Source organism: Nicotiana tabacum, chromosome 12 (assembly GCF_000715075.1).
Source record: "Nicotiana tabacum cultivar K326 chromosome 12, ASM71507v2, whole genome shotgun sequence".
Lineage (NCBI taxonomy): Eukaryota > Viridiplantae > Streptophyta > Magnoliopsida > Solanales > Solanaceae > Nicotiana > Nicotiana tabacum.
Genome location: NC_134091.1, coordinates 126,383,719 through 126,403,511, shown reverse-complemented (window position 1 = coordinate 126,403,511; position 19,793 = coordinate 126,383,719). Strand labels below are relative to the sequence as shown.

General features: G+C 38.5%; 1 long non-coding RNA gene across 1 annotated transcript; it reads right to left on the bottom strand.

The window, feature by feature from the left end:
• Window positions 1–263: 263 nt before the first annotated feature.
• Window positions 264–1,690, bottom strand: LOC107793486 (uncharacterized). Its single transcript, XR_001649723.2, has 2 exons — window positions 1,554–1,690; window positions 264–989 (listed from the first exon to the last, which is right to left on the bottom strand). It is a non-coding gene; the product is annotated as an uncharacterized LOC107793486 (long non-coding RNA).
• Between the last annotated feature and the right edge of the window lie 18,103 nt (window positions 1,691–19,793).

Here is a 19,793-nt window from a genome sequence, read left to right as displayed (position 1 = left end):
AGAATGAGTGAAAGTTTTGTTTATACCAACAGATTGAATTGACATACAACAATTAGAACTCTTCCAAGCAAGTGATGCGACAACCAAAAACAAGAGTAATAACCTAATGTAATCAATTAAATTGCACGGATAGTGTAACGTTTCTTTACGGCGCCGTCGGTGCATATAAATGTAAATCCATTAAGAATACACCAACAACAGAAGATAATAATGGCATGAAATAGAAATCATTGGATTCACTATGACTATCATTTTACAATAGGTAGAGAAATTAAAACATACTCAGCAACAAGCATCTCTTGACATTAGTACAATTTACTCCCGCTAGAAAAAGATAAACGAAAAAGAATAGAGGCGGAATTAGAATTTGAAGTTTATGAGTTCAGAATTTATCATCAAATTCATAGCTCGTCTTGGTTATTGGATTTGCAACTAAATACATATTTAATGGATTTGCTAATATAAATACAGAATCTAGCAAAGCTACTACCCGTACGTTACACTCTAGCTCGGCCCCCGAAGAAAATTAAAAGTCCATCAAAACAATAGACATAGAAAATAAAGGGATTAGAAACGAAAACCAGTAAGTCCCAGAGTCATCCATCCATAAATAATCTATCCCAACGCAATCATTAATGGTTGATTTCACGTCAATCCGGGACTCAATCTGAACATGAGTTCACAAAACTCAACCTGATTAAGAGCTCCATCTCCATCCAAATCTCCTTCAGCCAACATGCAAACTAGCTCATCATCTCTCAATTCATGCAATCCCATTAATATAGTGTTTCTCTTCAAGCTTTCAAATGTTATAAGCCCTATGCTTACGTCCATCAGCAAGCAGAAACCATTGCATAGTTCCATCATAAACCTTTCTGCACCCAATGTTTCAATCATTGAGGGAAAGTAATCTTCAAAACCAAAAGGATCCTCATGATGTACAACAGCAGCCATGCATGAGAGAGCTGATTTCGCCTCGGTAATTTTACCTGTTGAGACATAATATAATGAAACAATCAAAAATCTTTTTCTATCAAATAGATTATACCTTTTAGATAAGTCGGTCGTGCCATTCAACATGGTACTAGAGTAGGCAGAGATTTAAAAAAAAAAAAAAAGACCATGGGCGTAACTCAACTCATAAGCTATCTTAGGAGCTGAGCATCCTAAGATTCCATCCCCATGGATATGGAATATCCAATACCCATCCAGCACACCCAACTGGAGCATGGACAACATAATATGGGGGTCCAAACATCAAGTAAATCAAGTATTGGGATGAGACTGCTCTAATACCAAGATAAAGAAATGGACGTTGGCTTAACTCAATATCAAAAGCTAGCTTAAGATGTAAGAATTGTTCAAAACCATATAAGGAGACTAAAGGACCCTATTTCCACAAAAATCTTCATTTTTTCTTAAACTCTGTGCTCAGTCAAACATGTTCACATAAATTGAAACGGAGGGAGCAATTAACCAATTAAAAATATATATATTTTCTCTAACAACTAAATTAAATAAATTAGTCACGGAAATTAACAATTCAACGTTACCTGAGAGAGCGAGCCGATGCAAAAGTATCCTTTAGGAGAAGCCTCAGAAAAGAAGAAAAGTGAAAGATAGTACTGTTAATTATTGATTGTTGGGGCTAACCTGAGGGAACGAGTACGAGAAGATTTAATTATATATATACAAAAATAGAATTTTTTTGGAGCTCGTGAAATTATTGGCTTTACAGTTACAGGTTAATATTTCAATATGGCTTTATTTGGTGTGTCTACAATTGCTATTTCGTTGGTTATACTATAGTTCTCCTTCCTGGAAGTTGCATGTTATCATCTGAAAACTGTATACGTGGTGTCATAAACTGTATTCTATTTCAGATGATTAAGATGTTTGTGGACTCTTTGGTAAAGGTTATATTGCTTGTGACTGACTTATACAGCTAATTCTAGGGAAAATACAAGTTCATATATAATTTTAATAAGATTCACAAGAAAATATTTATACATATTTAATGATTCTTTTATATATGTATAAAATTCTAGCAAAAATTATTGAGTTCACGAATATACAAATATTACATTGTAATTCCGCCCCTAACTATTGTCCTTGCAATAGTCCAACGCTAAATTTAGATCAACTATTTATTTTATTTTTCTGAATGGAGAATGTCCTAGGTAGGGAAATGTACGAGGTAGGATAAGTAAAAGAGAAAGATTGTGTGAAAATGAAACCTTATAGTACAGTTGCATTAATTGCACTCATAGCTTAGCCTCAGGAGGTAGGTAAAAAGTTAATTACAAACATGTTTATTTCAATTTAATAGATACGCGATATGCTATATGTATTTGTACGTAAACTTCTTTTATTGATAAGGTTAAATGTAGACAACCGGTACAAATAAGTATTTATCGTCGTTAGAACGTAATTAATGAAACTATAAGAGGGGAGTGAATTGTAGACTATTAAAACTTAGTTGACTAAGATTTAGTTTAGTCGACTAGTTTTCGTACAGTACACAGTTTAGATAGAAATGAATGCAATGAATTGAAGGCAAAATAAGACACAACAGTTTTATACTGGTTCAGTACCGGTGTGGTACTTACGTCCAGTTTCCCTTAGGTCACAAGGGTTCTGTTAGATCTTGATAAAGAATTACAATAGTGATGATTTTGGCTCATTTACCACCAACGATGTTTAGCAATAATGATTTCTGGATGTTGACACAACTCTCTTTTGTGTTCTAACTCTTTCTATCTTTTATGACACTTGTAGACTCAAGAATACAATATTTGTATTAAGAACTAGAGAGACTTAGAAGACAGTGTTTGTAGTTGCGCACTTCACTCCTTGAGTTTGCCAGTGTTCTTATAGGCAAGTATTGTTGTGTGTTTGTGTTTGATTCCAGCAAGGTGTCTCTGATTCTTTCAGGGGAGATGGGTGTTGGATTCGAGTAGGGTGTCTCTGATTCCTTCAAGAGAGATGGGCTAGAATATTTTAAACCATGGAGTGCTATGTTCCATGCCGAGATGCTTCATGTTTTCTTGAAGACATAGCGCGTTTCAAATGAACTTCATTTGGTGGGGTGGATTAATTAATCCAAGGAGTGCTTCATGTTTTATTAAAGAAAGAAGCACCACTTCCAATTGTCTCCCACTATGATGTGTTTCCCACTCAAATTGTCTCCCATTCCTTTCGTCCTTTCTTCTTGATCTTCTTGGCTTGAATTTCTGCTGAATCTTCTATGATTTGGTTTCCTTTTTTATAGCTTCTTGTCCTAGCATCAGCTCCTTCTATTTTGCATCACACACTCTTTTTTGATCTCATTTCCTTCTGTTGTTGCCTTGATTTCTACAATCAAAGTAGATAGGATTTAGTTTTGCACAATTGTCATCATTAAAACTTAGATAGAACAATCTTCCCCTTTTTTATGATGACAATAAAGAGAGAGTAATCAAAGTATACTCCCTTTAGAGTTGTTGTACTCATTACTGCTCCCCCTGAGTTGTTGATTTACTTCTCCATAAATGTTCTCCCGCTTTGACATCAATCAAAAAAGGAAAATGCAAGCCCAGTATTTATAACAATATGCATTCAGATAATATGCACACTAGATAGGAAAATAATATACAGATAATATGCATTCAGAGTGATGGTTCATACATACCAATGTAAAAATAAGTTTTTAAAACAAAAACAAGCACAAAAGATTGTTTTTAACACACACAAACACGCCTTAATTTTTCCTGAGGAAGTACTTGAGGGTATTGATCACTTTGGTGCAAAAGGATTCATGGGAGGTTTCAACATCTTTGACGAGCTTGTCCATTATTTCTGTCATGGAGTTGAATGTCATGGTTCCTCGTCTCCGTATGGCTCCTATATCCATCCTAAGCTTGGCCACATCTGTACCTATTTCCTTGGTGACTTCTCTGATTTTGTTAACCTGCTCTTTCATCTCAACGAGCATGAGTCTTATACCATCTAGATATTGTTGAATCTGCTGAAGATTTTGAGAGGCAGTTGACTCAGACTCTGGTGGTTCAGTGGGAGCTTCAATCATCACTGGGACACTTTCAACTTTGGCGCACTTGACCCATCCATCATCACTTAAAGTGTAACCCATCATAGAAAAGGTTGTCTTATCATAGGTACTGGTAATATGCTTGGGTGTGAAAGGTGACAAGTCAACCTTCATAACTCCAAGAATATGTGAGATAAGTAGGCAATAGGGTAGACAAGTAGCAGAATACTCTCAAGCATGTATTGACAAATCCATACAAACCAATTGAGTCTTTTGTTGTTCACAAGACAGTAAAGAACAAAGATATCTCTGGTAGATAAGGTGCTAAGGGACCCAGCTCTAGGAAGTAGAGTGGTGGCTATCATGTGGGACAAAACCCGGTGTTCAAACTTTAGATTTTTTGGACTAATGTCGGGAGGGTTATCATACAGGAAGGCTTTTGCTTCTTCTAAGGAAACTTCAAAGTCTTTTGGTCAGGAATTTTGCACAAAAACCTCATACCCGTTAAACTTAGCAGAAAAAATCTTCTCAAATTGATAAGAGTTAAGAACAATTCGAGTGCCTAAAATCATGGATTCCAATTCATCTTTATCATTCACAAACAAATTTGCATAGAACATTCTCATAGGATCTTCATATACGGAGCTCTCAATAGTATCGAACATAGAGGAAAGACGTTGAAAATCAAAAACAGCAATCACATTACAGTGCAGATTTTTCATAAGAGAGAGACTTACAGTGCGTCCATAAGCCATAGATTTCGACTTATATGACTTAAACCATGATTTCTCACTTGGTCCATAGAAGATTAATTTATCCTCTGGCCCAAATTTTGTATTCTCCACTTTCTCTTTCTTGCATGCAGATTTTTTGGGGGTTTGCTCCATGGTCCTCTTTCCTGCCTTTTCTAGCTAATGGGAAGGTCCTCAGAAGATTTACTGCTTTCATTGTCGGTCTTGAGAAGGTCTGAGTCGATGGATGATTCCAAGTCTACAGTTTCTTCAGGGATGAGGGTTTTCTAAAACCTTCTGCTTCGTCTAGTGACAGTGGATGATGAGAGGTTTCTTTTCACCATGGTGAGGGTTTCTTTGGAGAGGATGAAGAGTGAGAGGGAGTAGGAGGATTCTTATCTAGACTTTGGAAGGCTAAAGGGTTGCATTGGTTAAAGAAAAGGACGGATTCAGAAGGAAGTGACTCTTCTGAGGAGATGTTTTGGTGGTACTGATGGAGGTGTAATAATTACACTTACATCAAGTAAAATTAACACTCATAAGAGGAAATTAAAGTGTTTTAAACATACACAAAAGATTTGTTTTATAAAACATACATGATGCAATCATTTTTCGTAGTAGACAAAATCTTTCTTCTAAAAGAGGTTTTGTAAAAATATCAGCAAGTTGAGATTCAGTACTAATGAATTATAATGCAATATCACCTTAAGAAACATGATCACGGATAAAAATGATGCTTGATTTATATATGCTTTGCTCTGGAGTGATGCACAGAATATTTTGTCAAACATATAGCAAGAGTATTATCACAAAATATGGAAGTCGAGGTAAGAGATAAATCATAGTCGAGAAGTTGATGCATGATCCAAAGAACTTGTGTACAACAACTTCCAATAGCTAAATATTCTGCTTCAGTTGTTGATAAGGCAACATAATTTTGTTTCTTGCTATGCCAGGAAACTAGTGCATTTCCCAACAGTTGGCATGTGCCACTAGTTCTTTTCTGTCGATCTTATCACCTGCAAAATCTGCATCTAAAAAACCTTTCAAGACAAAATTTTTAGAGTGAGCATACCATAATCCTAATTCAGAGGTCCCAATAAGATATCTTATAATGCGTTTAACATCAGTAAGATGGGATTCCTTTTGAGCCAACTGAAACCTTGCACATTTACACACACTAAACATTATATCTGGTCGACTAGCAGTGAGATATAATAAGGATCCAATCATTCCTCTATACAGAGTTTCATTAACATTTTTTCCATTGTTATCTTCATCAAGCATAGTTGTTGGACTCATTGGAGTCTCAATGGGCTTAGCATTCTCCATGTCAAACTTTTTTATAAGTTCTTTGATGTACTTGGTTTGACTGATAAAGATCCCTTTGAGAGACTGTTTGATTTATAGTCCAAGAAAGTAAGTTAGCTCTCCCATCATACTCATTTCGAATTCTCCTTTTATAGAATGAGCAAATTCTTCGCATAAAATAGAGTTAGGACTTCCAAAAATAATATCGTCAACATAAATTTGAGTAGAAGATTACCTGAATTTGAGTGCTTAATAAACAGAGTTGTATCGATATTACCTCGTTTGAAGCCTTGATTTAGAAGGAAGGAACTTAATCTTTCATATCAGGCTCGGGGAGCTTGCTTGAGTCTGTATAGAGCTTTAGTCAACTTATATACATAATCTGGGAGAGTATTATTTATAAAACCAGGAGGTTGCTTTACATAAACTTCTTCAGAGATGTATTCATTTAGAAAAGCACTTTTTACATCCATTTGAAATAGTTTGAATCCTTTATGAGCAGTAAAGGCAAGTAATATTCGAATAGATTCCAATCTTTCTACTGGTGCGAATGTTTCATCGTAGTCGATTCCCTCTTGCTGAGAATAACCCAAGCCGTGCTTTATTTCGCATCACTAGTCCGGATTCATTTAACTTATTTCTGTAAACCCATTTGGTTCCTATAATAGAAGCACTTGAGGGTTTTGGAACCAGTTTCCATACTTTATTTCTTTCAAATTGATCAAATTCATTCTTCATTACTTTGACCCAGTAAGCGTCTTTCAGTGCTTCATCCACTTTCTTTGGCTCAAGTTGAGAAATTAGAGCCATGTGAGAATTGAGCTTTTGAAATCTTCTGTTAGTGATTCCTTCCTGTGGATTTCCAATAATAAATTTATGAGGATATCCAGGTTCACTTTTCCATTCATTTGGGATATTTGTGGTTGGTTCCCTTTCCTCAGTAGTCGACTGTTCTGTTGAAGAAGATTCTTGGATTTCATTATGTTCCTCAATTGACTGATTTTGCTGACCAATTGACTCCTCTTGACAATCTTTTCCTATAACAACAGACTTTGGAACCTATTTCAAAAGTTGTTATAGTTTGGTAACTATTTTGAATAATTATTTGTCACCAGTCATATGTCTGGAACACGCGCTGTCAAGATACCATTTTCCTTTTCGATTCTTCTTGCGGTGTGCCTGCAAAACAAGATTACTTGTTTTTAGGTACCCAAGTCTGCTTGGGTCCAGAATGGTTAGATTTCTAAGTGTTAGATTGACTAGAGGATTTAGGTCGCCAGACCCATCTCCTGTTGTCCTTGAACCTACAATGGTTAGAAGTGTGACCACGTTTTCCACAATAAAAACACGACGGTTTATTGGGATTTTCAAAGCCTTTTTTTGCTCTGATTTTGTTCCTTCATTGGTTAGTGTTGTGACCATTTTTACCACAGTAATAACATGCATAAAAGTTTCTAGTTCTAATCAAATAGTTATGAGGAGTGGTCGTATTTGATTTGATGGAACTATGACTAGTGAATTTTTGTAATCCATTCAGTTGAAGTTGAAGTTCATTTACTTCCTCTTGAAGTATGTCACGCTCTATTTCACACACTTCTAGCTTCAAGGCCCAGTCTTTTTTTTCTCTTTGGATTTTTCTGAGTTCATTTAGAACTCTTTCAATATCTGCAAGAGCAATATTAACAAATTCTTGAAGTTCATAACAGTTAGGATAAGTAGAAAGACGTACCTCACTAGTTCCCTCGTCTGCCATAAGACCAAGTTCACCTGAGTCCTCATTGCTATCTTCTTTTATGGCCATGAAACACATATTTACAATTTCTTCAATGTCAGATTCTTCTTCATCACTCCAGGCTCCAAAAGACTTCTTCTTTTGAAAGTTTCTACTGAGTTTTGTTTTCAGCATGGGACAATCAGGTTTAATGTGTCCATGTTTTCCACATTCATAGCATCTTCCATTATTTTTATCATTTTCACTATTTGTCCTTCCTCTTATGAAGTTTGATTTCCCTCTTTTGCTATATTTGTTCTTCCTCATCATGCTAGCTACAACTTGAGAAAGCATGGCTATATTTTCATCATGTTCTCCTTCTTCCTCTTCTTCTTCATTTTCTGGTTTAACCACAGTTGCTTTAATAAAGGCTACTGCTTTCTTATTTTTTTGTTGAATTTTTCTGTCCAAGTGAGTTTTCTCAAAGGCAATTAAATCACATCTTAGTTCATCATAGGATATTTTGTCAAGGTCTTGACATTCCAGAGCAATAACTTTGGGCTGCCAAATTGTGGGTAGACTTCTAAGGATTTTTCTGACCTGTTCTCCACTTTTTATTGGTCTACCAAAGGATTTTAGATTTCCAAGGATTTTGCTGAACCTGGATAATATTTCTTCCACTGATTCTCCATCCTTCATTTGAAATAGCTCATAGTCACGAACTAGAAGATTGATCCTTGTTTTCTTTACCTTGTTGGTTCCTTCATATGTGATTTCCAACAGTAGCATTATACAGTAGATTTTTTGCTTTGGCATTCACGGTTATAACAGCAGCTTGTTCATTAGTGTAATCATCTAAGTCAAGTGGATCAGTTGATACAATGATTTGATCATTTGCATCTTTCTTTGGTGGAATTGGAAGATTTCTCTTTTTGATAACACGCCAAATTTTGATGTCATATGACACAGTGTACGTTTCCATGCGAACTTTCCAGTGAGAAAGATATTGTCCGTAGAAATATGGAGGTCGTACCTGAGAGGTTCCTTCTTGAAATAATGCACTCACGACTGTGTTTGATCCCATGATCTTTTCCTCACTAGTTGTTAAGCAAATTTTGTGAGCCTTGCTCTGATACCAATTGAAAGTACAAAAGGGGGGGTTGAATTGTGGACTATTAAAACTTAGTTGACTAAGATTTAGCTTAGTCGACTAGTTTTCGTATAGTATGCAGTTTAGATAGAGATGAATGTAATGAATTAAAGGCAAAACAAGACACAACAGTTTTTATACTGATTCAGTACCGGTATGGTACTTACGTCCAGTTTCCTTTGGGTCACAAGGGTTCTCTTAGATCTTGATAAAGAATTACAACAGTGATGGTTATGGCTCGTTCACCACCAATGATGTTTAGTAACAATGATTTCTGGATGTTGACACAACTCTCTTTTGTGTTCTAACTCTTTCTATCTTTTATGACACTTGTAGACTCAAGAATACAATGTTTGTTTTAATAACTAGAGAGACTTAGAAGACAGTGTTTGTAGTTGCGCACTTCACTCCTTGAGTTTGCCAGTGTTCTTATAGGCAAGTATTGTTTTGTGTTTGTGTTTGATTCCAGCAAGGTGTCTCTGATTCTTTCAGGGGAGATGGGTGTTGGATTCGAGCAGGGTGTCTCTGATTCCTTCAAGAGAGATGGGCTAGAATATTTTAAACCATGGAGTGCTATGTTCCATGCCGAGATGCTTCATGTTTTCTTGAGGAGATGAGCGTGTTTCAAATGGTCTTTATTTGGTGGGGTGCATTAATTAATCCAAGGAGTACTTCATGTTTTATTAAAGAAAGAAGCACCACTTCCAATTGTCTCCCACTATGATGTGTTTTCCACTCAAATTGTCTCCCATTCCTTTTGTCCTTTCTTCTTGATCTTCTTGTCTTGAGTTTCTACTTAATCTTCTATGATTTAGTTTCCTTTTTTATAGCTTCTTGTCCTAGTATCGGATCCTTCTATTTTACATCACAAACTCTTCTTTGATCTCATTTCCTTCTGTTGATGCCTTGATTTCTACAATCAAAGTAGATAGGATTTAGTTTTGCACAATTGTCACCATTGAAACTTAGATATAACAAGTAATAGTTCTAACTAATTAAGCTACCACTAAATTCCCAAACGTGGATTAATCAAGTTGCTCACGTCTGTTTCAGAGTTTATGTGTTTGCTACTTTTTGATCTTTCAACTTGTAAAAAACATTTACCCTACTTGTTTTTGGTAAATAAGTAACTTTTATTACCAAGGGCAAAATATTTACAATTATAACAAAAACCCTTAGAGATGGTCAGCAATCCACCTCTAGAAACCTGTTAAAATATTTATCTATTATTGTCAAGAAGCTCTAGCTATGGCAGAGGAAGAGAGAGAAGAATGAGATTGAGAAAAGGAAATGGCAGTTACTTCATTCTACTGCACAGAGTAACAATACCATTGTTCCAACTATCTGCGTATATCTACTACTATTTATACACAATCAATTATAACTAATTCTATAACTAACCACAGTATAGTTAAATAACTAGGACCTACCGCTCTCAACACTACCCCTCAAGCTGAGGGATGAAATACATCTTTCATTCCCAGCTTCCTTAGTAAGTAGTCATGATGTGGTTTGCATAGTGCTTTTGTCAGTACATCTGCTATTTGTTCTGTTGTCCCAATATGTTGTATTTGAACCAAGCCTTGCACAATCTTTTCCCTTAAAAAATGGCAATCAATATCTATATGCTTTGTTCTTTCGTGAAATATTGGATGAGCAACAATCTGAATGGCTGCCTTGATGTTACAATGTAGAGACACATGTAGTGTGACATCTACTCCTAATTCTTTGAAGAGCCTGACCAACCATACAATCTCAGCCATTGTGGCTGCCATGCTTCTAAATTCTGCTTCAGCTGAGCTCCTAGATACTGTCCCCTGCTTCTTTGACTTCCAAGATATCAGTGCAATACCAAATTTTATCACATTGCCAACGACTGATCTCCTAGACTCCACACATTCTCCTCAGTTAGAGTCACGGTAAGCTATTAGCTGATTGCAGCTTCTAGTGGGCATAAGCAAACCAAGTCCAGGTATTGACTTGATATATTTCACTACCCTCCTTCCAACTTCCATGTGAGAAGCTTTAGGTGCATGCATATATTGTCTAAGTACCTGAACTACAAAAGCTATGTATGGCCTTGTCATAGTCAGGTGCAGAAGCCTGCCAACCAATCTTCGATAGTTCCCTTAGTCTTCAAGTTGTACATCCTCAGAAGAATTATCCTTCACCACTTAATCAAACTCAACATATGTAAGCTTATGGTTAAACTCAAGAGGTGTATAAGTTGGTTTTCCACCTGCTAAACCAAGTTCAGATACAAGTTCTAAAGCATACTTCCTTTGGCAAATCAATATACCATTCTGAGACCTTGAGAACTCAATGCAAAAAAATATTTCAATTCTCCTAAATCCTTTATTTTGAATTTCTCCTTCAAATCCTTTTTTACCTACTTGATAAGAGATAGATTGCTACCAGTCACCAACAAGTCATCTATATATACTAGAATCACCACTAATTCATCACCTATCCTTTTAGTGAACAGGGAGTAGTCATAGTGACTTTGAACAAATCCCATGTCTAGGAGTGCCTCAATTAGCTTGAGATTCCACTGTGTAGGAGCTTGTTTTAACCCATACAAGGATTTGATGAAGTTTGCATACCTTCTGACACTCCCCTGGATTGAAAAGTCATCAGGATCTTGCATATGTACTTCCTAGTAGGTCACCTTTAAGGAATGCATTATGGACATACATCTGGAAGATGTACTAACTAGAGGCAGCAACTAGAGCAACTATAATCCTCACAGTGACCATCTTAGCCACAGGAGAGAAGGTTTTTGTGTAATCAAGACCTTCTTGTTGATTATAGCCTTTGGCTACTAGTGTGGCCTTATACCTTTCCGTCTCACCATTAGACTTATATTTGACCTTAAAGACCTATTTACATCCTATAGGTACCTTCTCTTGAGTCAAATAAACTATGGACCAAGTGTTATTTTCTTCCAAGGCTGAAATTTCAGCTTGTATGTCTTCCACCCACTTAGGATCAGCACTTGTTTCTCTGAAAGTTCTAGGCTCAATAATGGCTAGAGCAACCACAACACTCACAGTGACCATCTTAGCCACAGGAGATAAGGTCTCTGTGTAATCAAGACCTTCTAGAAGAATGTAGAATCTGGTTACTAGTATGGCCGTATACCTTTCTGTCTCACCATTAGACTTATATTTGACCTTAAAGACCTATTTACACACTATAGATACCTTCTCTGGAGTCAAATAAACTATGGACCAAGTGTTATTTTCTTTCAAGGCTGAAATTTCAGCTTGTATGTCTTCCACCCACTTAGGATCAGCACTTGTTTCTCTGAAAGTTCTAGGCTCAATAATGACTGAGTAGGCAGCAAGAGAAGCCTGATAGGCAGGGGAAATTTGATCATAGGACACAAAGTGTGAAATATGGTAGTTGCAGGAAGACTTCTTAGTCTGAACTACATGATCAGTAAGCCACACGGGAGGTTTAGAGGTCCTGGAAGACCTCCTTAGTCCCACGTGTAGGACAAAATGCTCAGTAGAAAACACATGAGGGCTAAAAGCTGAGTGATCATCGCAGGAAGGACTAGAAGAAGGGGATAAGGTTTGAATATCAGGAACAATATGACCTGGAACTGAAGAGTGACTAGCATTATTAGTGGAGAGTCTGTGAACTCTAAGACACGAAATAAACTCTGTTACTCATCATAGTAACAGCTTCATTGGTATCATTAGAGCTATTTACACATTTTCTATTAATCCTCTTACTTTCTACATTGATGATCATGGCATACGCTTGATTTAGGTTCGGTATTCCGGCTACTCCTAGGCCTCAGGTTGCCCATTATGCACCGCCGCTGTCTAGTGCACCTCCTGCATGGGGTGCTTTCGGTGGTCAGTCCAGCCGACCAGGCCAGAGCCAGTTCCAGCAGCCATGTCCTCCGAGAGATTTTTTTAAGTGTGGTGATACTCGTCATATGGTGAGGGACTGTCCTAGACTCAGGAGGGGTGCACCTTCACAGACTACTCAGGCTCCACGTACTCCATATGGGCACCAGACTTCTCAGGCCGTGGTTACCACACCAGTTGCCACTCCACCTGCACAGCCAGCTAGAGGTGGAGGTCTAGCAGGCAGGGGTCACCCTAGAGGGGGAGGTCAGTCCAGATGTTATGCTCTTCCGACAAGGGTGGAGGCGGTTGCATCCGACTCTATTATCACAAGTATTGTCCGGGTTTGTCATAGAGATGCATCAGTCTTATTTGACCCAGGCTCCACTTATTCCTATGTCTCATCCTACTTTTCTCTATATTTGGGTATATCACATGATTCCTTGAGTTCGCATGTCTATGTGTCCCCGCCAGTGGGATATTATATTGTTATTGGCCGTGTGTATCGGTCCTGTTTAGTCATTGTTGGTAGTTTTGAGACCAGAGCTGACCTATTGTTGCTCAATATGGTAGATTTTGATGTTATTTTGGGCATGGACTGGTTGTCGCTCTATCATGTTATCCTTGATTGTCACGCCAAGACGGTGATATTGGCCATGCCAGGTTTGCCGCGGTTGGAGTGGAGGGGTACTTTGGATTATGTTCCTAGTAGGGTGGTGTCTTTCCTTAAGGCACAACATATGGTTGGAAAGGGATGTGAGGCATATCTAGCCTTCGTGAGAGATATCAGTATTGATACTCCTACCATTGAGTCAGTACCGGTAGTGAGAGATTATCCAGATGTATTTTCGACAGATCTTCTGGGCATGCCGCCCGATAGGGATATCGATTTTGGTGTTGATTTGTTATCGGGAACTTAGCCCATTTCTATTTTACCATACCGTATGGGCCCACTAGAGTTGAAAGAGCAAAAGGGGCAGTTGCAAGTGTTGCTTGATAAGGGTCTCATTCGGCCCAGTGTGTCACCTTGGGGTGCTCCGGTCTTCTTTGTCAAGAATAAGGATGGTTCTATATGCATGTGTATTGATTATCGATAGTTGAAGAAGTTTACAGTGAAGAACATGTATCCATTGCCACTAGGGGTGTTCATAAAACCCGAAAACCCGAACCAAACCGAACCAAACCGACCAAAAAAATCTATACTTTTTAGGTTTGATTTGGTTTTGGTTTTGAATTTTAAAAAACGATCAAATTTGGTTTGGTTTTGGATTTAATCAAAAAATAACTGAAACAAAATGAACCAAACTGACTATAGAAATAGCTATTTAAATTTATTATTACACCTATATATATGTATATTTTTATATAAAGTTTCTAAAATTTTATGGTACATATGTTTATATTTTTAGTCTAGTTGTTTGCTATTATAATAATCTAATTTTTTGCCTTTATATTCTAGTTTGATTGGTAGTTTTCTTTTGCTAAATACAAGAATTTATTTCATGTTAAAAATAATTAATTTTTAATTGAGTACTTAAATTATTCATCACTATTTGATTCAATTATCATTAATATATCTTGGTAAATGATAGGTTTCTCAAAGAGCAATTGGTTTGATAGTGCTACGTTAAAAATGTATTCGCCGGAATATGTGTTTGGTAGTGTATGTCTCATATTTAAAAAAATCTTTAAAAAATTGAAAAAAACCAACAAAAATTAAATCGATAAAAAACCGATTTACTTGGTTTGGTTTGGTTTGGTTCCAATATTTGAAGAACCGATTTATTTGGTTTGATTTTTTTTTAGGGAAAAATCGATCCAAACTGAATCATGAACACACCTAATTGCCATGCATTGATGACCTATTTGATCAGTTTCAGGGTGCCAGAGTGTTCTCAAAGATTGATTTGCGGTCAGTCTATCATCAGTTGAAGATTTGGGAGCCAGATATTCCGAAGACTGCCTTCAGGACCCGGTATGGTCATTATGAGTTCCTTGTGATGTCATTTGGCTGACCAACACCCCAGCATCATTCATGCACTTGATGAACGGTGTATTCCAACCCTATCTTGACTCATTCGTCATCGTGTTTATTGATGAAATCTTGGTGTACTCTCGGAGCCGGGAGGATCATGAGCAGCACCCGAGGACCGTGCTCCAGACCTTGAGAGAAAATAAGTTGTATGCAAAAATTTTAAAGTGTGAATTCTGGCTTGATTCGGTGGCATTTTTAGGTCATGTAGTGTTGAGTGAGGGGATCAAGGTAGATCCTAAAAAGATTGAAGCGGTGCAAAGTTGGCCCAGACCGTCTTCAGCTACTAAGATGCAAAGTTTTCTTGGTTTGGCAGGGTATTACCGTCATTTTGTAGAGGGTTTCTCATCTATTGCTGCACTTATGACCAGATTGACCCAGAAGGGTGCTCCGTTAAGGTGGACCGAGGAGTGTGAGGAGAGCTTTAAAAAGCTCAAGGCTGCTTTGACTACAACCCTAGTGTTGGTATTGCCTACGGGTTCGGGGTCTTACATTGTGTACTGTGATGCGTCGTTTGTTGACCTCGGCATGGTGTTGATACAAGATGGTAGGGTGATTGCCTACACTTCTAGACAACTGAAGGTGCATGAGAAGAACTATTATATCCACGATCTTGAGTTAGCAGCTATTGTTCATGCCTTAAAGATTTGGCGGCACTATTTGTACGGTGTCCCTTGTGACGTCTATACCGACCACCGGAGTCTACGAGTTCTTGGTGATGCCCTTTGCTTGCATCAGCGGAGGTGGTTAGAGTTGCTTGAGGACTATGATATCACCATTCTGTATCATCCAGGGAAGGCCAATATGGTGGCCGATGCCTTGAGTCGAAAGGCGGAGAGCTTGGGCAGTTTAGCATATCTACCGGTAGTAGAAAGGCCATTAGCATTGGATGTTCAGGCCTTGGCTAACCAGTTTGTTAGATTGGATGTTTCGGAGCCGAGTCGAGTTTTGGCTTGTGTGATTTCTCGTTCTTCTCTTTATGATCGTATCAGAGATCGTCAGTATGACGACCCCCATTTTCTTGTCCTCAAGGACACATTTCAGCACGGCGATGCCAAGGAATTCACTATTAGGGATGACAATATGTTACGTATGCAGGGCAGGCTGTGTGTGCCTAATGTAGATGGTTTGCGTGAGTTGATTCTTTAGGAGGCCCACGGTTTGTGGTACTCCATTCATCCGGGTACCACCAAAATGTATCAGGACTTAAGGCAGCACTATTAGTGGAGGAGGATGAAGAAAGACATAGAGGAGTATGTAGCTCGATGCCTAAATTATCAGCAGGTGAAGTATGAGCATCAGCGGCCAGGTGGATTGCTTCAGAGGCTAGAGATTTTAAAGTGGAAATGAGAGCGGGTTACTATGGATTTTGTTGTTGGGCTCCCACGGACTTAGAAAAAGTTTGATGCAGTACGGGTGATTGTAGATAGGTTGACCAAGTCGGATCATTTCATTCCAGTGGTGACTACTTATTCTTCAGAGCAGCTGGCTCAAGTTTATATTCGCGAGATTGTCCGACTTCATGGCGTGCCGGTATCCATCATCTATGACTGGGGTACGCAGTTTACATCGCGATTCTGGAAGGCCGTACAACATGAGTTGCGCACACGAGTTGAGTTGAGTACAGCATTCCACCCTCAGACGGACGGACAGTCCGAGTGCACTATTCAGATATTGGAGGATATATTTCGTGCATGTGTGATGAAGCTTGGGGGTTTTTGGGATCAATTCTTGCCGCTTGTGGAGTTTGCCTACAATAATAGTTACCAGTCGAGCATGCATATGTCTCCATATGAGGCCTTGTATGGAAGGCGGTGTCAGTCCCCGGTGGGTTGGTTTGAGCCGAGTGAGGCTAAGCTATTGGGTACAGACTTAGTTCAGGATGCTTTGGAAAAGGTTAAATTGATTCAAAATCGTCTTCGCATAGCCCAATCTATATAGAAGAGTTATGCGGATCAGAAGGTTCATGACGTTGCATTCATGGTTGGGGAGTTGGTCTTGCTCCGAGTTTCGCCCGTGAAGGATGTTATGAGGTTCGGGAAGAAGGCAAGTTGAGCCCTAGGTATATCGGACCTTTTGAGATTCTTGAGAGGATTGGAGAAGTGGCCTACAAGCTTGCACTGCCACCTAGTCTAGCCGCAGTTCATCCAGTATTCCATATTTCTATACTCCGGAAGTATCACGGTTATCCGTCTCATGTGTTAGACTTCAGCTCAGTCCAGTTGGACAAGGATTTGTCTTATGTTGAGGAGTCGGTGGCCATTTTGGATAGGCATGTCCGAAAGTTGAGGTCGAAGAACATTTCTTCAATGAAGGTTTAGTGGAGGGGTCAACCAATCGAGGAGGCGACTTAGGAGACCGAGCATGATATGTGTAGCCGCTATCCGTATCTTTTCACCACTTCAGGTATGAATATATAATCATTCGAGGATGAATGTTTGTTTTAAGAAGGGGAGAATATAACAACTCGGCCAGTCGTTTTGAAAATTTTAGCCCCGATCCACTATTTATTGCCTCCTCTATGTTGAACTAAGGTTACATGACTTTTCAGGAGTGTTTGGTTTTAGTTTCAGGTGAGTTTCGGAGTGAAATGGGACACATAGTCCCTAAGTTGGAACTTTAAGTTAGAAGAGTTGACCGTAGTTTGACTTTTATGCAGAAGACTTCGGAATGGAGTTTTGGCGGTTCCAATAGCTCTGTATGGTGATTTTGAACTTAGGAGCGTGACCGGATGTTGATTTGGAGGTCCGCAGGTCGGTTCGGCATGAATTGGTGAAAGTTAGGAAGTTAAAGGTTGGAAGGTTGGAAAGTTTGATCGGGAGTTGAATTTATTGATATCGGGGTCGAATTACGATTCTGGAAGTTGGAATAGGTTCGTCATGTCATTTATGACTTGTGTGAAAAATTTGAAGTCAATCAGAGATGTTTTGGTATGAATCGGCATTAGTTTTGGAATTCTAAAGTTCATAGTTTCAATAAGATTGAATTGGGTTACGATTCGTAGAATAGATATTGTTTGATGTGATGTTTGGCCTCGATTAGGTGGTTCGTTATGTGTTTTGGAACTTGTTAGTATTTTCAGACTGGGTCTCGGGGGGCGGGTGTGATTCGGATTGAATCCGGATCAAAATTGGACTTGGTGCATTGCTGAAGCACTCTTGCTTCTGGTGCAATCGCACCTGCGCTTTTTGGGTCGTAGGTGCGGCGCCACAGGAGCGGCCCTTGAGCCGCAAAAGCAAAGTGGACTGCCCGGGCCTAGGACCGCAAGTGCGAGGAGATTTCTGCATCTGCGAGTTGGCAGGTGTAGAGGAACTGGTCGTAGATGCGGACTGGGCTAGCTTTGTCTAATGTCGCAGAAGTGGGCCTTGCCCGCAGGAGCGAGTGCGCAGAAGCACATTTTGGTTTGCAGAAGCAGAAGCGCAGAAGCGGAAAGCCTTGGCTTAAGTGGGAATCACACCTGCGATGGTTTCTCCGCAGGTGCGGCGTCGCAAAAGAATCTGAGTGACTACAAATCAAAATCACTAGGCAGAAAAGGCCTAAGTTCTAGTGTTTGATCTCATTTTCATTTTTGGACCTAGAGAGCTCGGTTTGTGAAAATATTTTGAGAGTTTTTCAAGGAAATCATTGGGGTAAGTAATTCTAACTTTGTTCTGGCTATATACACGAATCTATTGTTATTTTCATCGTTTAATAAGTGTTTTAAGTTGGAAATTTGGGGGAAAATTTGTGAAACTACTTAGGCTAAATTTTGGGGATTTGAAAGGCGATTGAGGTTGGATTTGAGTAATTCTTGTATAGTTGGACTCGTTATCAAATGGGAGTTCGGATTTTATAATTTTGGTCGGGTTTCGAGATGCGAGCTCGTGTTGACTTTCTTAGTTGACTTATTCTTTCTTTGTAAAGAGCGTAACTTTATTGTTCGAAATAGTTTCTTATGGTATGAAGTTGTTTTGGCTAGATTTGAGCCATTCGGAGTTGGATAATCGAGGGAAAGGATTACTAGTGGATTGAGTATCGTGTTTTGAGATAAGTGTGTTGCCTAACTTTGTGTGGGGGAATTACTCCTTAGGATTGGTGTTGTTTGTGATAATTATGATGTGTGAAAGCCGTGTACGCAAGGTGACGAGTGTGTCCACGGGCTAAATGTGGAAATTACCGGTTTTAGCTAAGTAGATTCCTTTCATGCCTTAATTGAGTTACCTTAACATGGTATATTCAGCATCATTAGTCTATCTTCACATACTTTACTTGTCTTATCTCTTACTTGTTAAATTTTCCTTATATGTTTAGTTGAAGAATTGTTTCCTCTATTCTGTATTCATTATTTAACTGTAGAGTTCTTTACTTGAAGTTGTTATTCTTGGAATATCTTGTTGTTGAATTTGGTATTGAGTTATGAAGGTCGTGATTCACATTGAGGCAAAGTGGTAAAGTTGTGAAATACTATTATTGTTGATTTGTTCACCTTCGGTTGTTATTGTGATACTCTTGTGGATATTATGGTTGAGTCATGGGCTACTTGTTGTCAAAACAATATTGTTGTTGGTTTCTTGGCAAGTTGTGATATTAGGCATTGGAGGTGCGATTTGCGATACGTTGTGATATTGACACGCATGCGGTGATATAAGGTTGTGGGGTTGAAATGTATGCAGTGAGATAAGGTGGGCTTGATACACATGTTGCTAGTAGGGGAACTACTTGAAGCCACGCGGTGTGATAAGGTGGGCTAAAACGTGGGAGGCTATGTGGGGAAAAATAATTTTCAAAACTAAATGCAAGGCTCCCACGGTGATATAAGAAAATATTGTGAAATGATTTGCAATTTGAGACTACGAGGCACTACCTTGGTAATGATTCTTGTTGACATTTTTCTATTACTTCACTAGTGTTGTGTTGCTTGCTTCCGTGTTTTCTTCCGTGATGCCTTATTTGTCTTGTTCAATGTAGCCAATCTGGGTATACTTCTGAATT